This window comes from Culex pipiens, chromosome 3 (assembly GCF_016801865.2).
Source record: "Culex pipiens pallens isolate TS chromosome 3, TS_CPP_V2, whole genome shotgun sequence".
NCBI lineage: Eukaryota > Metazoa > Arthropoda > Insecta > Diptera > Culicidae > Culex > Culex pipiens.
This window is the reverse complement of record NC_068939.1, coordinates 14,293,502-14,308,075: the sequence shown is the minus strand read 5'-3', so window position 1 is coordinate 14,308,075 and position 14,574 is coordinate 14,293,502. Positions and strand designations below refer to the sequence as shown.

The following is a 14,574-nucleotide window of genomic DNA, read 5'->3' as shown; positions in this document are numbered from 1 at the left end:
GTAAAATAATTTGACGTTTCTTTTGCTGAAATTTTACTATCCGCGCACCACCAAACCGAAGTGCGCATCTCTTCTGTTGCGCGAAAAAATCTGTTGCGCCGTATAAAAATGGAGTGGTTTGAAGTAAGCGTGTACATCAGCCTGTGGCGCAACAGGCTTTGACAGGTTGCGCTCGTATTTTGATTTTTGTCTGCCTTCACAATATTTGTGCTTGACAAACCCACTGAGAATTTTGGCTCGAGCCTCGAGTCGATCTGGCTCGAGATCGAGCCTGAATCGAGTCGAGGCTCGAGCCAAAATTCTCAGTGGGAAGTTTCAAATAAAAGGGTGGCTACTCAAGTCGGGAATGTCGGGAAAAAGTCGGGAATTCGGGAATCCCAAGCATACTCTTTTGAAAATTATTTTCAAAATCTTGAAAATTATTATAATATTTTGTACAATTTTCAATTAAAATTCACTCCATTCTTCATTAGGAACTTACATTAAAATCAAGGTTCCTTCACTATTTCAATCTTTTTGAGAATTATGCGGTTATTTAAGATATTAAAATTCCATATAAATATTGGATGCATTTGACACAGATATTCATGATATTTTTATGAAACAAAAGATTTTTATTGTTTTTGTATATCAAACATGAACATGAGGTAACATCTATTTTAAAACAACAAAAAAATTAATGAAAAACTAATATAGAAATAAAGCCTAACTTAAACGATTATGGCCAGCATAAAGTTATGATTCTGTTTCATTTTATCACATTGATTTAATGTTTGAAAAAAGATTTAAACTTAAATTTGGAGTTTGGGTTTTTGTGGTAAATATTTTTTATTGTTTAACTAAATTCATTATTTTTTGAAAAGTTTTTAGTTTTTGTTCTTTGGGTGTTTTTGAAACCGCCTTGAGTCAGGGGTATTAAAAAACACCCAAAAAGCAAAAACTAAAAATTTGGTTTATTGGACCTTTTTTTTTAAAAAAAAACTCCAGAAATGTGAAAAAAATATTCAAGTTATTGCAAATATGTTTAAAGACTTTGTCTCTTTCGCATAAAATAAGTGGTGAAACATAGAAACTCATCCAACTGAATTTTTCATTGAAAAAAATTAAAACTGTTTAATACTGACAACTATTTCAATCAACATTGATTAAAAAATCCAATATAAAAATTTACAAATTGAAAACGGAACCTTGATAAAATCATTTTAACCAACTGAACAAAAATAATTAAGATTTTTCATTTCATTTCATTTATTTCGTTGTTTAAGCATTACTTGTGTGAAGTTACTATCCTAAGCTGAGATGTGGACTACCTTTCAAAAGCTGATTAATTCAACGTTAGGAACAGATTTTGGGGGTGCTTAATGAATCGAGTGAATCTACTGAAGGAAAAATGTTACAAAATAACCTTCGAAATAGCCAATAGGTGGGGAATGAGGCGTTTCTTATTTTAGTATCACAGCTCAAGGAGACATCCGCTGCAGCAGAGGGTTGACTGAGGTGGCGCACCCCATCCTGAACTTCGGTAGCACTCGCAGAAGCCAATCGTCGATCAGCTCCATCTTCGCCATCCTGTGGACGTCGTCAGTCGGGTGGAAAGGATCCATGTTTAGCATCATCTTTAGCAGCCGGTTCTGCTTCACTTGTAATTTCTTCCGATGGGAAGCAGCGCAGTCGTGCCAGTGCCACGCTGGGTAGCCGTATGTCATCGCCGGTTTGATCACCGACTTGTAACTTAGCAGTAACTTCGAATTGCGGTCCAAGTGGGATCGCCGGTTAATTAAGATTCTGATTTTGCGAAAATTGTCAATAGTTTAATTTGTTGTAATTCATTTACATATTTTTTCGATGGTTGATACATATTGACTTTTTTTAAATAGTGTTTTGTGATAAGAAATGCTTATTATTTGAGTTTCTGGAAAAGTCGGGGAAAAGTAGGGAATTTTAAAATGGGATTTGAGAGGTCACCTTGTTTTAAACCCAATTCCAGAAAAAATAAAACAACCGCTATTTTAAAATGCTACCTCAACTTTTTTAATGTTTTCCAAGTCACATTTTTAATAAATGTAAAAATCAAATTGCAACCCCAACCGGCACAACCTGTGTGGCCAAGAGTGCGACTCCCAACTGTGCTAAACCTGTGGCAACACTCTATTGGCGAGCTAATCTTACAAGATAGTTTAACGACGCTTTAGCGTGGCGGCAACGCATTAACTTAATCCAACCGTGTGGAAATGCCACGTTCCCGTCGTCAATGCTCAAATTTGCCATCCGGTGATTGTCTTTCCATCTTGCCCGAGAGAGAGAGGTGAAAAATGAGTAATTACAGGGGGTGGTCGCACCCCAACAGGTGTCACTCTGCGAATCTTGATGAGTTCCGGGAAATTCCGTGCAAATGAAATTAGAGAAGAAGAAATTTGAGTTGCAGCTGTTTTTTTTATGTTGTGCTGGAGTTCCGGAAAACGACCGGACCGGCAAGAATTGACCATCGACCGCAAAACAATTGGCGATTGGCATTGCTTAAGACACAACTTAAAAACAACTTCGCCGGAATAGATATCGCCCGGAGTCGTCGGAGTCAGCAAACGGAAAACATTCATTGAAATAGTCATTAGAAACAACAAAGTGGTGCTCGGTGAGGCGTAACGAACGAAATTCAAGCTCTGTAAATGGACACAAATTCCCAGGTATATATCCGATAAGAAGCGGGCTTAATCGAGGAAATCGGAATTACTAATGTGGATGACCTCCCCCATTTTAGGAGTTGTGAGTGGTGTTTAACCTTCTACTGCCGAAACCTTTATGATTTTGTTATCATGACTCATTTTTGATCAAGTACAAAATTAAATCTTTTCCTAACCAAACAATGCAGCAATGGAATGCTTCAATGTCCGCAAACGCTCTATTCACGTGTGAAATTGTTTGCCCATTACGTGATGAAATGTTGAAAATCTGATCCCCGTGTTTCGTGGATTTTAATTGTAATCGTATTAGGTTCGCAAAAGAAGCAAAAAAAAAGTGCACTGTTTGAAACGCTTTCCGCAGTATAACAAAGCTGCAAAGTTGGTGTTTGTTTTTTCACGCTAATGAAAACCCCAGGAATCTTGACGGTGACGATAACTCCACGGCTTGGCCATTTGCATTGGATTGTGTGTTTGAAGAGTGAAGTTTGGATGGTTCAGTGATTGCAAAGCGCTCACTCTTCGGTTCACGGTCAACAGTGCGGCGTCAAATTTTACTTGGAATGATGCGATTTGCTGGGGCAATCATACGGTTAAGCTGATGACATTCAACGCGTTGTTGGTGTAATATTCAGCGATTGATGAAATCAAATATTTTGGGTAAATAACACTAAAGAAGCTTTTCAAGCATGAAGGTTTGTCACATCTTGAAATATAACTTAAAAGGGGGAATATACCCAATTATAGCATAATATAAAATTACCCTGGAATACAATGAATGACTCTTTGGCGAATTCAAATCAGTACAATAATGATTGTAAAATGAATAGAAGTTTTAACGCTACAGGGTGCACAGGGTGGGGCAAGATGGCCCTATCATTATCAGAAATCTGTTCTAAATTTGGGCAGGGGATGTCCACAAAGAACGTAATTTTCAAAACGTTCATTCTTCGAGGAGTTGGGGACGCTACACAGAAAAAAAAAATGATGGTAATATTGCGCAATTCTCACTAACTTGGACTTCGCACTAAATTATTGCTATCGATCGCACTATTGCGACTTTTCAAACTGGCTAGTGAAATTTTAATTTTCTAAAAAAATGATCAAAGCGAGCCGATGTTGCTCACCTGTCAATCGCAATTTTAAAGTGCTAATGTCCAGTTTGGTGGAAACTGCGACTGGAAATGTAAATAAACAACTGCTGGTTGCCTAGTTTTTGGAAATTTTGTTGTCAAAAGTGCGGGCCAAATCCAAGTTACAGTGCAAGGATCAATATTCATCAGGAAACAGTGACAGATTTTGTGTCAAAAAAATGATTAATTTTACCCCAGAAAATGATGAATTTTCATCAGTTTTTGATGAATATTCATCAGGTTCACATTTTTACACATTTTTTATATAATATTACTCAAAAAATGAGCTAATATTCAACCTACCAAATTTTCAACATTCCAAAATTAATTTTTTTTTCTGTGTATTTACAACGCTTACTTTTCATATTTCTTTAATTGTGACTTGAAGTTAAATAAAAGTTTGTAAAGAGTTTTATTTATTTATTGAACATGATTTTTGCATCCATTAACCCCTCGGTCATTTTGGTTTGTTTTGGTTTTTTGACGTTTGTCTGCTTTTTAACTGGGCTACGGCGAGCACCCAGTTATAGGCAGACCAGTTAATCAACGCCCAGTTACCAAACAAGTACTTTATTTCAATCTGAACAATTTCATATTTTGGTTCATGAGCAAATGTCTATCTTTTGTATTTTTTTTATTTGGCTCAAACTTTGTGGGAGCCTTCCCTATGACCAAAGAAGCCATTTTGTGTCAGTGGTTAACCCATAGAAGTCTCCATACTATTTTGGCAGCTGTCCAATCAAAAATGGTACGTACATTCTTATCTTTTGAAGATTTTTTTGTTTATCGGTTTGGTGTCTTCGGCAAAGTTGTAGGTATGAGGATGAGGACTATTCAGTAAAAAATAGGTACACGGAAAAACATGTTTTTGCCTTTTTTTAAATGAACTTTTTTTTCACAAAAAACTATTTTGATAATGTGCACTGTTTTCGATACATGGTCATTTTGAATTTAACTAATTATTTTATATTTTTTGATAGAGCGTTTGAGTTTCAGAAAATATTTTGTTCAATAGATGGGAAATGGGAAATAGATGGGATGGGTAATAGAATCAAGAATTTTAAAAGGGCGTTATATTGAATATTTGGCGCACTTGAAAAAAAAAAACATTAAAAAAAACAAAGCTGTGAAGATCAAAAGATGTAAAACAAATAAAAATGAATAAAAGTATAGATGAATTTGAGAAATTGGTTTTTTGCCAAAACAAAAAATAATTGTAAAAACGTTACTTAATCCACCCTAGGGTGGTTGGTGCCTTCCTCGCATTTAAAGGGTGCTGTCCAAAAAAGACACAAAAGGGCGGTTTTTTTCAGTGTTTTATCAATTTGACTTATTATTCATACCACTAGATTGGGTAGTCAGAGCTTCATATTGCAGGGCACGTTATATATCCGGACAACGTTTTCATCAAAATATCTGAGATCCGGCCTCCAAAAAGTGCATAAATAACACTTAAGTGCTTATAACTTTTGATAGGGTTGTCAGTTCTTCAATGTCTTGGATGCATTGGACAGGTCTTTTGATGACCTATCCAACGACAATTCGCATGAGAGATCCGGACAACGTTTTCATCAAAATATCTGAGATCCGGCCTCCAAAAAGTGCATAAATAACACTTAAGTGCTTATAACTTTTGATAGGGTTGTCAGTTCTTCAATGTCTTGGATGCATTGGACAGGTCTTTTGATGACCTATCCAACGACAATTCGCATGAGAGATCCGGACAACGTTTTCATCAAAATATCTGAGATCCGGCCTCCAAAAAGTGCATAAATAACACTTAAGTGCTTATAACTTTTGATAGGGTTGTCAGATCTTCAATGTCTTGGACGCGTTAGAAAGGTCTTTTAAATACCTTTCTAAAAATGTATAGCATGACGGGGTTTCTTACAAAAACCACCCTTTTTACAATCTTCCGGACTTTAGTCAAAATCGTTTTTTTAGCATAACTTTTGAAGTACTTAACTAAACTTCATAATTTTCAATAGGGACTTATGGGACCCCTAGACGGATCGAATGAGACCAAAACGGTCCAAATCGGTTAAGCCAGTCTCAAGATAATCGAGTGCATATTTTTTGGTGCACACACACACACACACACACACACACACACACACAGACATTTGCTCAGAATTTGATTCTGAGTCGATATGTATACGTGAAGGTGGGTCTAGGAGGTCAAATTAAGAAGTTCGTTTTTCGAGTGATTTTAAAGCCTTTCCTCAGTAAAGTGAGGAAGGCAAAAAGACAAACGAAAAATTCTGTGTACCTAGATCAAATTTAATCAAATTTAATTTGATAATGCCTAAATTATTTTAGAACAAAATTAGTACTTAGGGTTTGTTCAAATATTACGTCCAGAGATTTTCGGGATTTCAGACCCCCCCCCCTCCCCCCTTTCACGCAATTTTCCTATACCTTTAACATGGGCTGTCACAAACCCCAGACCCCCCCCTCCCCCGATTCATGGACGTAATTTTTGAACGAACCCTTATTTGTAATGTGTGATTCAAAATCTAATTTTTGGAAATGAAAAAACTCACCCTCTCGCCCTTGTGAACAATTGTTAATACACAAAACAAATCAATCGTCAATCTGATTTAAAAAGTTATTAAATAAACATGCTTCAACTATCAAATTGTGTTATTACTTTGTTTAAAATTTTTATATCTATCTATCTACACAGCTAAAAAAGTAGTAATCCAGCTGCGTGTAAAAGGCCTGTGTGTAAAATAAATATTGCATTATTTTATGCAATTCTGTGTAATATTACACCCTGAAATATGTAGCCCATCAGTATGGGAAACCTACTTGACCGAAATGTCAAGCTCATATATGCGTTTATCCTTGCAGCATTTCATCGGTCTGATGGCCGAGTGGGCTAAGGCGCCAGTCCTTAATGTGGGTGCTGGGTTTGAATCCCGTCGGCTGCAATTTTTTTTTGTGTTTGCAAAAAAATTACATGCAGTGTGTAATATTAAGTGTTTATTTTGACGAAGGTGATGTGCATGCTTTTGCATGCGATTTTACCATCGGATTTTTTGCTGTGTATCTGGCATCACTTAACTTATCGACTACTTATCCGATTCCTGTTAGCTTTTAAAATTATTCAACAAGGCCGCCAATACGTTTTCACTTTCATTTTTGCCCGTTACTCAAAGGCCAACTCAACAGCAGTTGTAGCCACAGTTTTCCCACACCGCCTCTCGTTGACATTAAAATGGCCGGGAACTTGAACGTCAACGGGGCCCTGTAGATCAAGAACACACGGGGCGCGCGTGTCCTTGAAGCAGCAATCGTCGTGAGTTGACTAATCGCCGTTGTCCGTCCCCAGGGCAACCAACAGAAAGCATGGCAAACTTTTATATCGCGTTCGTCCGTTGGGGGGTCTCTAATGGGGTGGTCTGCTTTAATTGCCGCGTGGATGCGATTAGTCATCACCGGGCTTAAGTGGTTTAGATTTTTTTAAAGGTAGAAGTTTCCACTTTCGCATTGAAGTGCCACTCTTTGAGCAAAGAAGGTTAGAAGAAACCAACAAACGCTCAAATTACACCGACGTAATCATTACCGTTGTTGGTTCCAATGAGGAAGTTTGGTTCAATTTCCTGGGGGGTATAAATTTTGCACCCTCCCGTGGAAATAACCTGCTGCTGTGTATAACAGCGAGAGGCTAAACTAGCAGCAGTGATTAGCGAAACCTCATCATCTCATCACCGGTACCGAATCTGAACCCGTCTGCACAGCATCTCTCGGTCGAGTTGCTGAGCTGCGATATGGAGAGGAGTTTGCAATAAATTATTTAGGAGCATGTTCGTTCAGGTAAACTTCCTTTCATCATGCGAAACTTCTTCCGATGCGGACTCTTCCTTCATTAATCTTGTGGTGAAGTGGGTACGCATATTTTTTTAAAGTACACAACGATCGTTGATTAGTTTGACCGTTTTGAACCAGGATAAGTTGGTTTATGGAGTGCAAATGATTGCAATTTACTTTTTTAAGCAAAGGATGATGTATTCATGGATGATTCAATTTGAAATTTCTGAAAAAATTTCTACCAAAGTGAACTCAATTCAAAAATAGCTTTTTCAAAGGCCTTGAAAAATTTAGGAAAAACAACAAATTGTAATTTTTTCATTTATTTTACAAAACATGTTTTAGCTAATGCAAATTTTATTCTAAGATTTTGTCTCTCTCCATCAATCTTATACCAAAAAATGATATATTATTGCTAACAATTGAAATGTTCATGTTTTGTTCAGCAAACTTGATAAATATTTGAGACACATTGTTTAACAACAAAAGTGGTTGTTTTTGCATATTCAAACATTTACTTTAAGGGCTTATTTAATTTTGGATTTTGATGATCCGAAACACGTTTTTCTGCGGCGATTGTAATTTTCAACTTTAAGTTCATTTTGAAATGTTGGATTTTGTTTAGGAATTTTTTCTTCCACTAAAAATCGTTTGAGCATTAGGGTGTCCAGAATATGGGACTCAAAACCTCGCTCCACAAGATGAATATTGTTTCTTGAGCTATTTTAGGACTCTGGTTCAAATATGAGCAAAATTCGCAACTTCCATCAAAATATTCCCAAAAGTGAGAAAATTGCATTGCTCTAAATTTGCAGACGGTTATAACAAAATTCATGCCATTTCAATAACAAATACTGTTTGAGTAACAGAAAATGTTATGGAATCTTCTTGAAAAATCCATTTTTTCATAAAAGTTTAATAACAGTTCATGTTATCAAAACAAAATTTGTTATTGGTCTGATATTAATTGAAAACCAAAACAACTCGGGAATAGTTTTTTTTTTGTTATGGAAGAATACCTCCAACTGTTATTGGGATGATCAAATTAGTTGTTGAAATAACAACAAAAAACAAAGATTTGTTCGAAGAGTAATCAAAAATGTCTGTTATTACAATAACAATTCAATATCAAAAAAATCATAACGACGAATAACAAATTTTGCTATAAACAACATAACATGTTATTGGCCTAGTATTTTCAAATATCAAAAAATGTAACTCCCAAGTTATTTCCGTCTGCTCGGGAGAAGCTCAAAATAACCCAAAAAACCGTTTTCCGCTTGTGGAGCAGTGGATATTTTTTTTGAGCATAGATATTTTGAAAACTGATGATTGCAAGGCGGTTTCGTGTTTTAACAACCCTTTTGCTTTTAAAAATAATTTGAACGGTTCATTTCTTTCTTTTTAATTTGTGTTTATTTTCATCATTGTTTCAGAGTTCAGGCTTCCTAAATCAGTTTTAAACAAAGCGGTAATCTTAAAAAAATGAATTCGAGACCCGAGCAGACGGTAATAACAAAATTAATAATATTTCAATAACAAATCCTGTTAAAATAACAAAAAGTGTTATTTTTTTATCCTGAAGTTCAAACTTCGAGAAGAAAAAATAATAACAGTTTCTGATAAAATAACAAAATTTGGTATTGAAGTGATATTATATTGAAAATGTTTAATAACACGCTAATAAGAGAAAATGTTATACATTTCAAAAACTCTTCTAATAACAAAATGTGTTATTCGTTCGGTATACTGACTTAGAAATAAAATTACCATAAATCGCACAAATGGAAAAGTTTCTAAGTGTCCATAACACAATCTGTTATTATTTTTTCTTTTGTTAAATATGTTTACATCTTTGGGATAATTTTGTCTAATTTCGTCGGGGTCATTATTTTGGCCATGAAATGGGGTCCTTAAGCCAAAATTATTCTAAAAAGTTGAAATTTTGAAAGTTGATTTTTTTTTATTATTTGATATACCCCCTAAAGGACTTTGTTAAAATTGGCTAGAACTATGGGATAATTTTGATTAATTTCGTCGGGATCATTATTTTGGTCATGAAATGGGGTCCTTAAGCAAAAATTATTCTGAAAAGTTGAAATTTTGAAATTTGATTTTTTTAATTATTTGATATACCTTCTAAAGGACTTTGTTTAAAATGGTTAGAACTATGGGATAATTTTGACCAATTTCGTCAGGGTCATTATTTTGGCCATGAAATGGGGTCCTTAAGCTAAAATTATTCTAAAAAGTTGAAATTTTGAAAGTTGATTTTTTTAATTATTTAATATACCTTCTAAAGGACTTTGTTTAAAATGGTTAGAACTATGGGATAATTTTGACCAATTTCGTCAGGGTCACTATTTTGGCCCTGAAATGGGGTCCTTAAGCTAAAATTATTCTAAAAAGTGGAAATTTTGAAAGTTGATTTTTTTAATTATTTGATATACCCCCTAAGGGATTTTACTAAAATAGGCTAGAACTATGAAATAATTTTGACCAATTTCATCGGGGTCATTTATTTCACCATGAAATGGGGTTCCAAGCAAAAATTTATCCGATAAAATTAACTTTTGAGGGTTCTTTTTTTAATTTTGTTATATTCCCTAACGGAATGGATTTATTTATTGAGAATTTTTGAAGTGTGAATAACAAAAACTGTTATTATTTTCACAGAGCCAGGGGACCATCCATAAACCACGTGGACACTTTTTTGGGAATCTTTTATCCCCCCCCCCCTTCGTGGACAATTGTCCATACAAAAAATAACTTTTTTGTATGGATCGTGGACAATCGCCATACCCCCCCCCCCCCCCCCTAAAATGTACACGTGGTTTATGGATGGTCCCCAGGAAGTCGGAGCTGACGTTGAAGTTCGAGCTAGAGTGAGACCTCGCCCAGTCACGAAATATTCTAGCAGAGCTGGTTCTGCCAGAATCCTTCTAGAACGGTTGAACATTTTTGCTAGAATGCTGTAAGAATATCCAGCTCTGTGAGAACTCTGCTAGAATCCTGCTAGAACGTCGTGACTGGGCGGAGGCTGCATCGGATTCATATAATTTTCAGCAACTTTTACTTGGAGTCGGAATCTGTGAAGTCGGGTATTTTTGGAGAGCTGAAGTCGTCGTTGACGTCATATCCTGCATCCAGAGTCGGAGTTGTCTTCAAAGTATGGATTCAAAGTCGCTTGGAGGTACCCGACTCTGCAGCCCTGACTAGTACAGAGGAGTTATGGCAACTGCAGGTTTATTTGCAAATTACAAATAAACCAAAACAATAACTTTTTTTTTGTTATGGAGACATCCCAGTTCAATAACATTTTTTGTTATTATGCTGCTCCACCTCTCCGCACAAAATAACAAATCTTGTTATTCCTTCATGATTCCTTCTGTGTTATTGGTTTGTTATTGCAATAACAACATAATAACAGTTTAAGTTATTCTTCGAACAAATCTTTGTTATTGATTTTTGTTATTTTTACAACTAATCCGATCATCCCAATAACATATATGTTATTTCGATCTTCTCACAATATCAAAAACTGACCTTCCCAAGTTATGCTTTGAAGCACATTTTCAAGGTCGTAACTGGTGATTTAATGCTGCAAAGTTTTGGTACTTTGAGGCATTCGCAAAGCTTATTCACTACTTTAAATCATTCCAGTGCTGATTTAGTGCTGAATTAATATTTCAATTAAGTGCTTGTGATTACTTGGTTATTCTTATCAAAATGGATAATATTTCCTTCTATGAGACTTGATTATAAAAAAATTACCAGAATTGTCAGTTGAAAAAAATGTTGCCATTAGTTTTATAAATTTTTGTAACGTTTTTGTGGCTTGGACAAAGTAGTGATTACTAATCATAAGAACAGTTTTAAAAATATAGTCAAACTCTAAAAAAAAAACCATCAACTCATCGGCATGCCAAAAGAACAAAAAAAAAAAAAACATCGAGCACCTAATGTTGGCATATCAACACTTTGGTGTTTATTAACAGCTACGAAAAGAAGTTTTTAACCGAAATCGAGTTATGAAAAGCTCTCTAGAAAGTTAGCAGGAACGTTTTGTGAAATTATTTGTTGAAGCAGTGAAAAACAGCAAACGGGATGGAATTAGGATTAAATCCTGACACACTTAGATATTTAGTAAAGTTTACCGAATTTTCAACTGTTGAAAAGTTCGGTGAACTGAAAATTTCCGAATTCGATAAAAAAAATTACCGGAACTCGTTAATGAAGTTCATTATCGTTCATAGTACAACCGATATTCAGTAAAATTTTGTTCATTTTGACAAATTGTTTACAATTTTTCAAGTACCGAATTCGGTTTAAAAATCTAAGTGTGTAACCTGACAGGAATATGAGAATTTCCCCTATGACATGTAACTTTTTTTTTATATCCTCCAATGTTCTAAAATCAACTTCTAAACCTTCTTGATTGATAAATTAATTGTTGAAATACGGTCTCAGTGCCCAGCAGAATCACATCGTTTAGACCAGTGTTTCTCAACCTTTTGCGAACCATTCCACCCTTGACTGATTTGCAAGAACTTCATTCCCCCCCCCCCCCTTATTTTTTATTTACTGGTATCATTACACAAATATAATTACATTTTTTAGGTTTGCAAAAAGATTACAATTTTCATAACAAATTAAAGTATAAGCTACGCAATAAACTATAGTAGGTAGGTATTTGAAAATGCTTTATTTTAATTAAAAAAAAAACGCAGGTTTGATTTTGATTGATTGTTTGTTTATTTGATCAATTTTTTTGAACAAGAAAAGCCAGGCTTCTTTTCGTTTAAATTACAATAAATAAAAACAATTATAAAATATGTTCAAATATTAAATAAAATTGATTATTATCTGCGGCAGAAACAGATTACTCTAAAAATGTGAAGAATTCAAACAATCTTAAATAATATTTGAAAAACTGTTTTTCAATTTGCTTTATTAAGTGTTAAAAAAATCTCACAGAAACCAGTAAAAAAATTTGCCACAAAAAATCTGCTTGCGTCCAAAAAAATACAAATGCCTGAGAAATATTAAAAAAATCGTTTTATTGTTTAAAGAAATTGAAACTTTAATAATTATTTTTTGGGAAAAAACAAATGTTGTTATTACTATGTAATCAAAGAAACAGAAAGTGACAAAGACTTTTTCAGATAATGATTTAAGACATTGAATTTCTATTGAACCCTCATTCCCCCCCTACAATGGCCAAGTTCCCCCCCAGGGGGGAATTCCTCACCGGTTGAGAAACACTGGTTTAGACGTATCCGTAACAGAAATATTACGACGATCGAATTAATACATAAATGACCCATGATCAATTATTTCAACAGTGGCTAATGGCCCAGTTTTATTGCAGAAAAAAAACAACTCAAAACATCAAACGTTTCAATTTCCGCGAATCTTCGTTAGGCCAATTGCATTGCCCGTTTAAATGGGCAATGAAAAACAAACAGAAGAAAAAAACTCAATAAAACGCATCCATCGAGAGGTTTAATTATTTTGATTGCTGCCTCGTTTTTTTCAGCTAGTGTTTCCACTCATCACTACCTAACTCTCATTGTTGGCTTCGTTAGTTCAACTTCAACTAGCTTTTCGTTGTTTTTACTTTCAACCATTCTAATGGTTCAGTTTCACTTTCTACCGCAGTCGACCTTCCCAGAATCTCGCCACCAACCACCCCGCTCCTCTCGTACAAAGAACAAATCATTAATTTCCTTTTCTTTTCGCTTATTCAACTCCGGCCACCTTCCTTCGATTAAGTTGCTGACTTGAGAAGAATAAAAACCGAGCTTAACTCACCTCCTCAAGCTTATGGCTCCAATAAAAATCCGCCCAAGTCCGAAATTCTCGTAACGGCCCCTCTGCTACCGTGATCAGGCTTAGTCGCCGAAGAGGGCAATGCACTTGACTTGGCTTGGCTGGGTCTGTTTTCAATAATAAAAGGAGCTTTTCTTTTGCACGAACGCCGCCGCCGAACGGTCGTATTTTCCTTCACTTTACCACCCGTTCACCACACTCTTGAGCAGTTAGCTTAATAGGTTTTATTATGATACAGCACTTTCTTCGTTGGGGCTTTTCGAAAAAAACGTTGCTCTTGCTCTTTTCCTGAACAACAAGCGACGAACCTTCCCTTTATCTTCACCTTAACCGTTTGGACATGGTTGAACACCCTGTTGGCACTTGGATCTTAAGTTACACCACTAGAATCACCCACCAAAGCTCACATTCTGGCACTGTTCAGGACTCTTGTTGCAGTCGTGTTGAGGCAGGTCAAGTTGGCCCGACTCGCGAAATAGTAGTTGAGGAATAAAGTGTTGCGGACGGACGGACTCCACAGGAGACAGAGTGTTCGTGGGGGGTTTGTGAGGTTGTGTCTCGCAGCGCGTCTGAATCGAGACTGAGTTGGATCGGTGGCGGCGAAAGCAAAGGCTTTGCGGCTTCTTGCGCGCAACCAAGAGTATGCGAGCGAGCAGCTAGTAGCAGGTTGCAGCTGGAAGTGGTTTGGGTTTTGAGAGAGAGAGATTGCAGAGTTGATCTGGTTGTTGCTGTTGCTGCTGCTGCGGAGAGGGTTGAGAACTGATAGAATATACAGAAGTTGTTGCAGAAGTTGTGCTGTAGGAGGGCGAGGTGGGTGTTGTAAAGTTAGTTATTCAAATCAAGAGTTTTATTAAGTCATTGCGGAATTCAGTTGGCTTTATGAATTATTCTGCGTTTCCAATGTCATCAGGTTATGAAAGAGACAGTGCTTTCTAAAGGAGATTTTTTTGTTTACTGTTGTTATATTTCTGAGCTTGTAATTATTTGAGAATATTAGGTTTTCTATAAATAAAAAATATGAGTATTATATTTCAAAGAAATCCATCCGTCAGAATGGTCCCCAATTTAATTTTCCAGAAATATTGACTGTTGATGTTTTAGCAAAAGATGTGTAATAT

General features: G+C 35.7%; 1 protein-coding gene across 1 annotated transcript in view; it reads right to left on the bottom strand.

Annotated features, from left to right (window-relative positions):
- Positions 1-14,168, bottom strand: part of LOC120429770 (mucin-5AC) — a 32,023-nt gene extending 17,855 nt beyond the window's left edge. The window contains exon 1 of the mRNA XM_039594827.2: positions 13,439-14,168. The gene's annotated coding sequence lies outside the window, so the exon portion shown is untranslated. The remainder of the gene's footprint in view (positions 1-13,438) is intronic.
- Between the last annotated feature and the right edge of the window lie 406 nt (positions 14,169-14,574).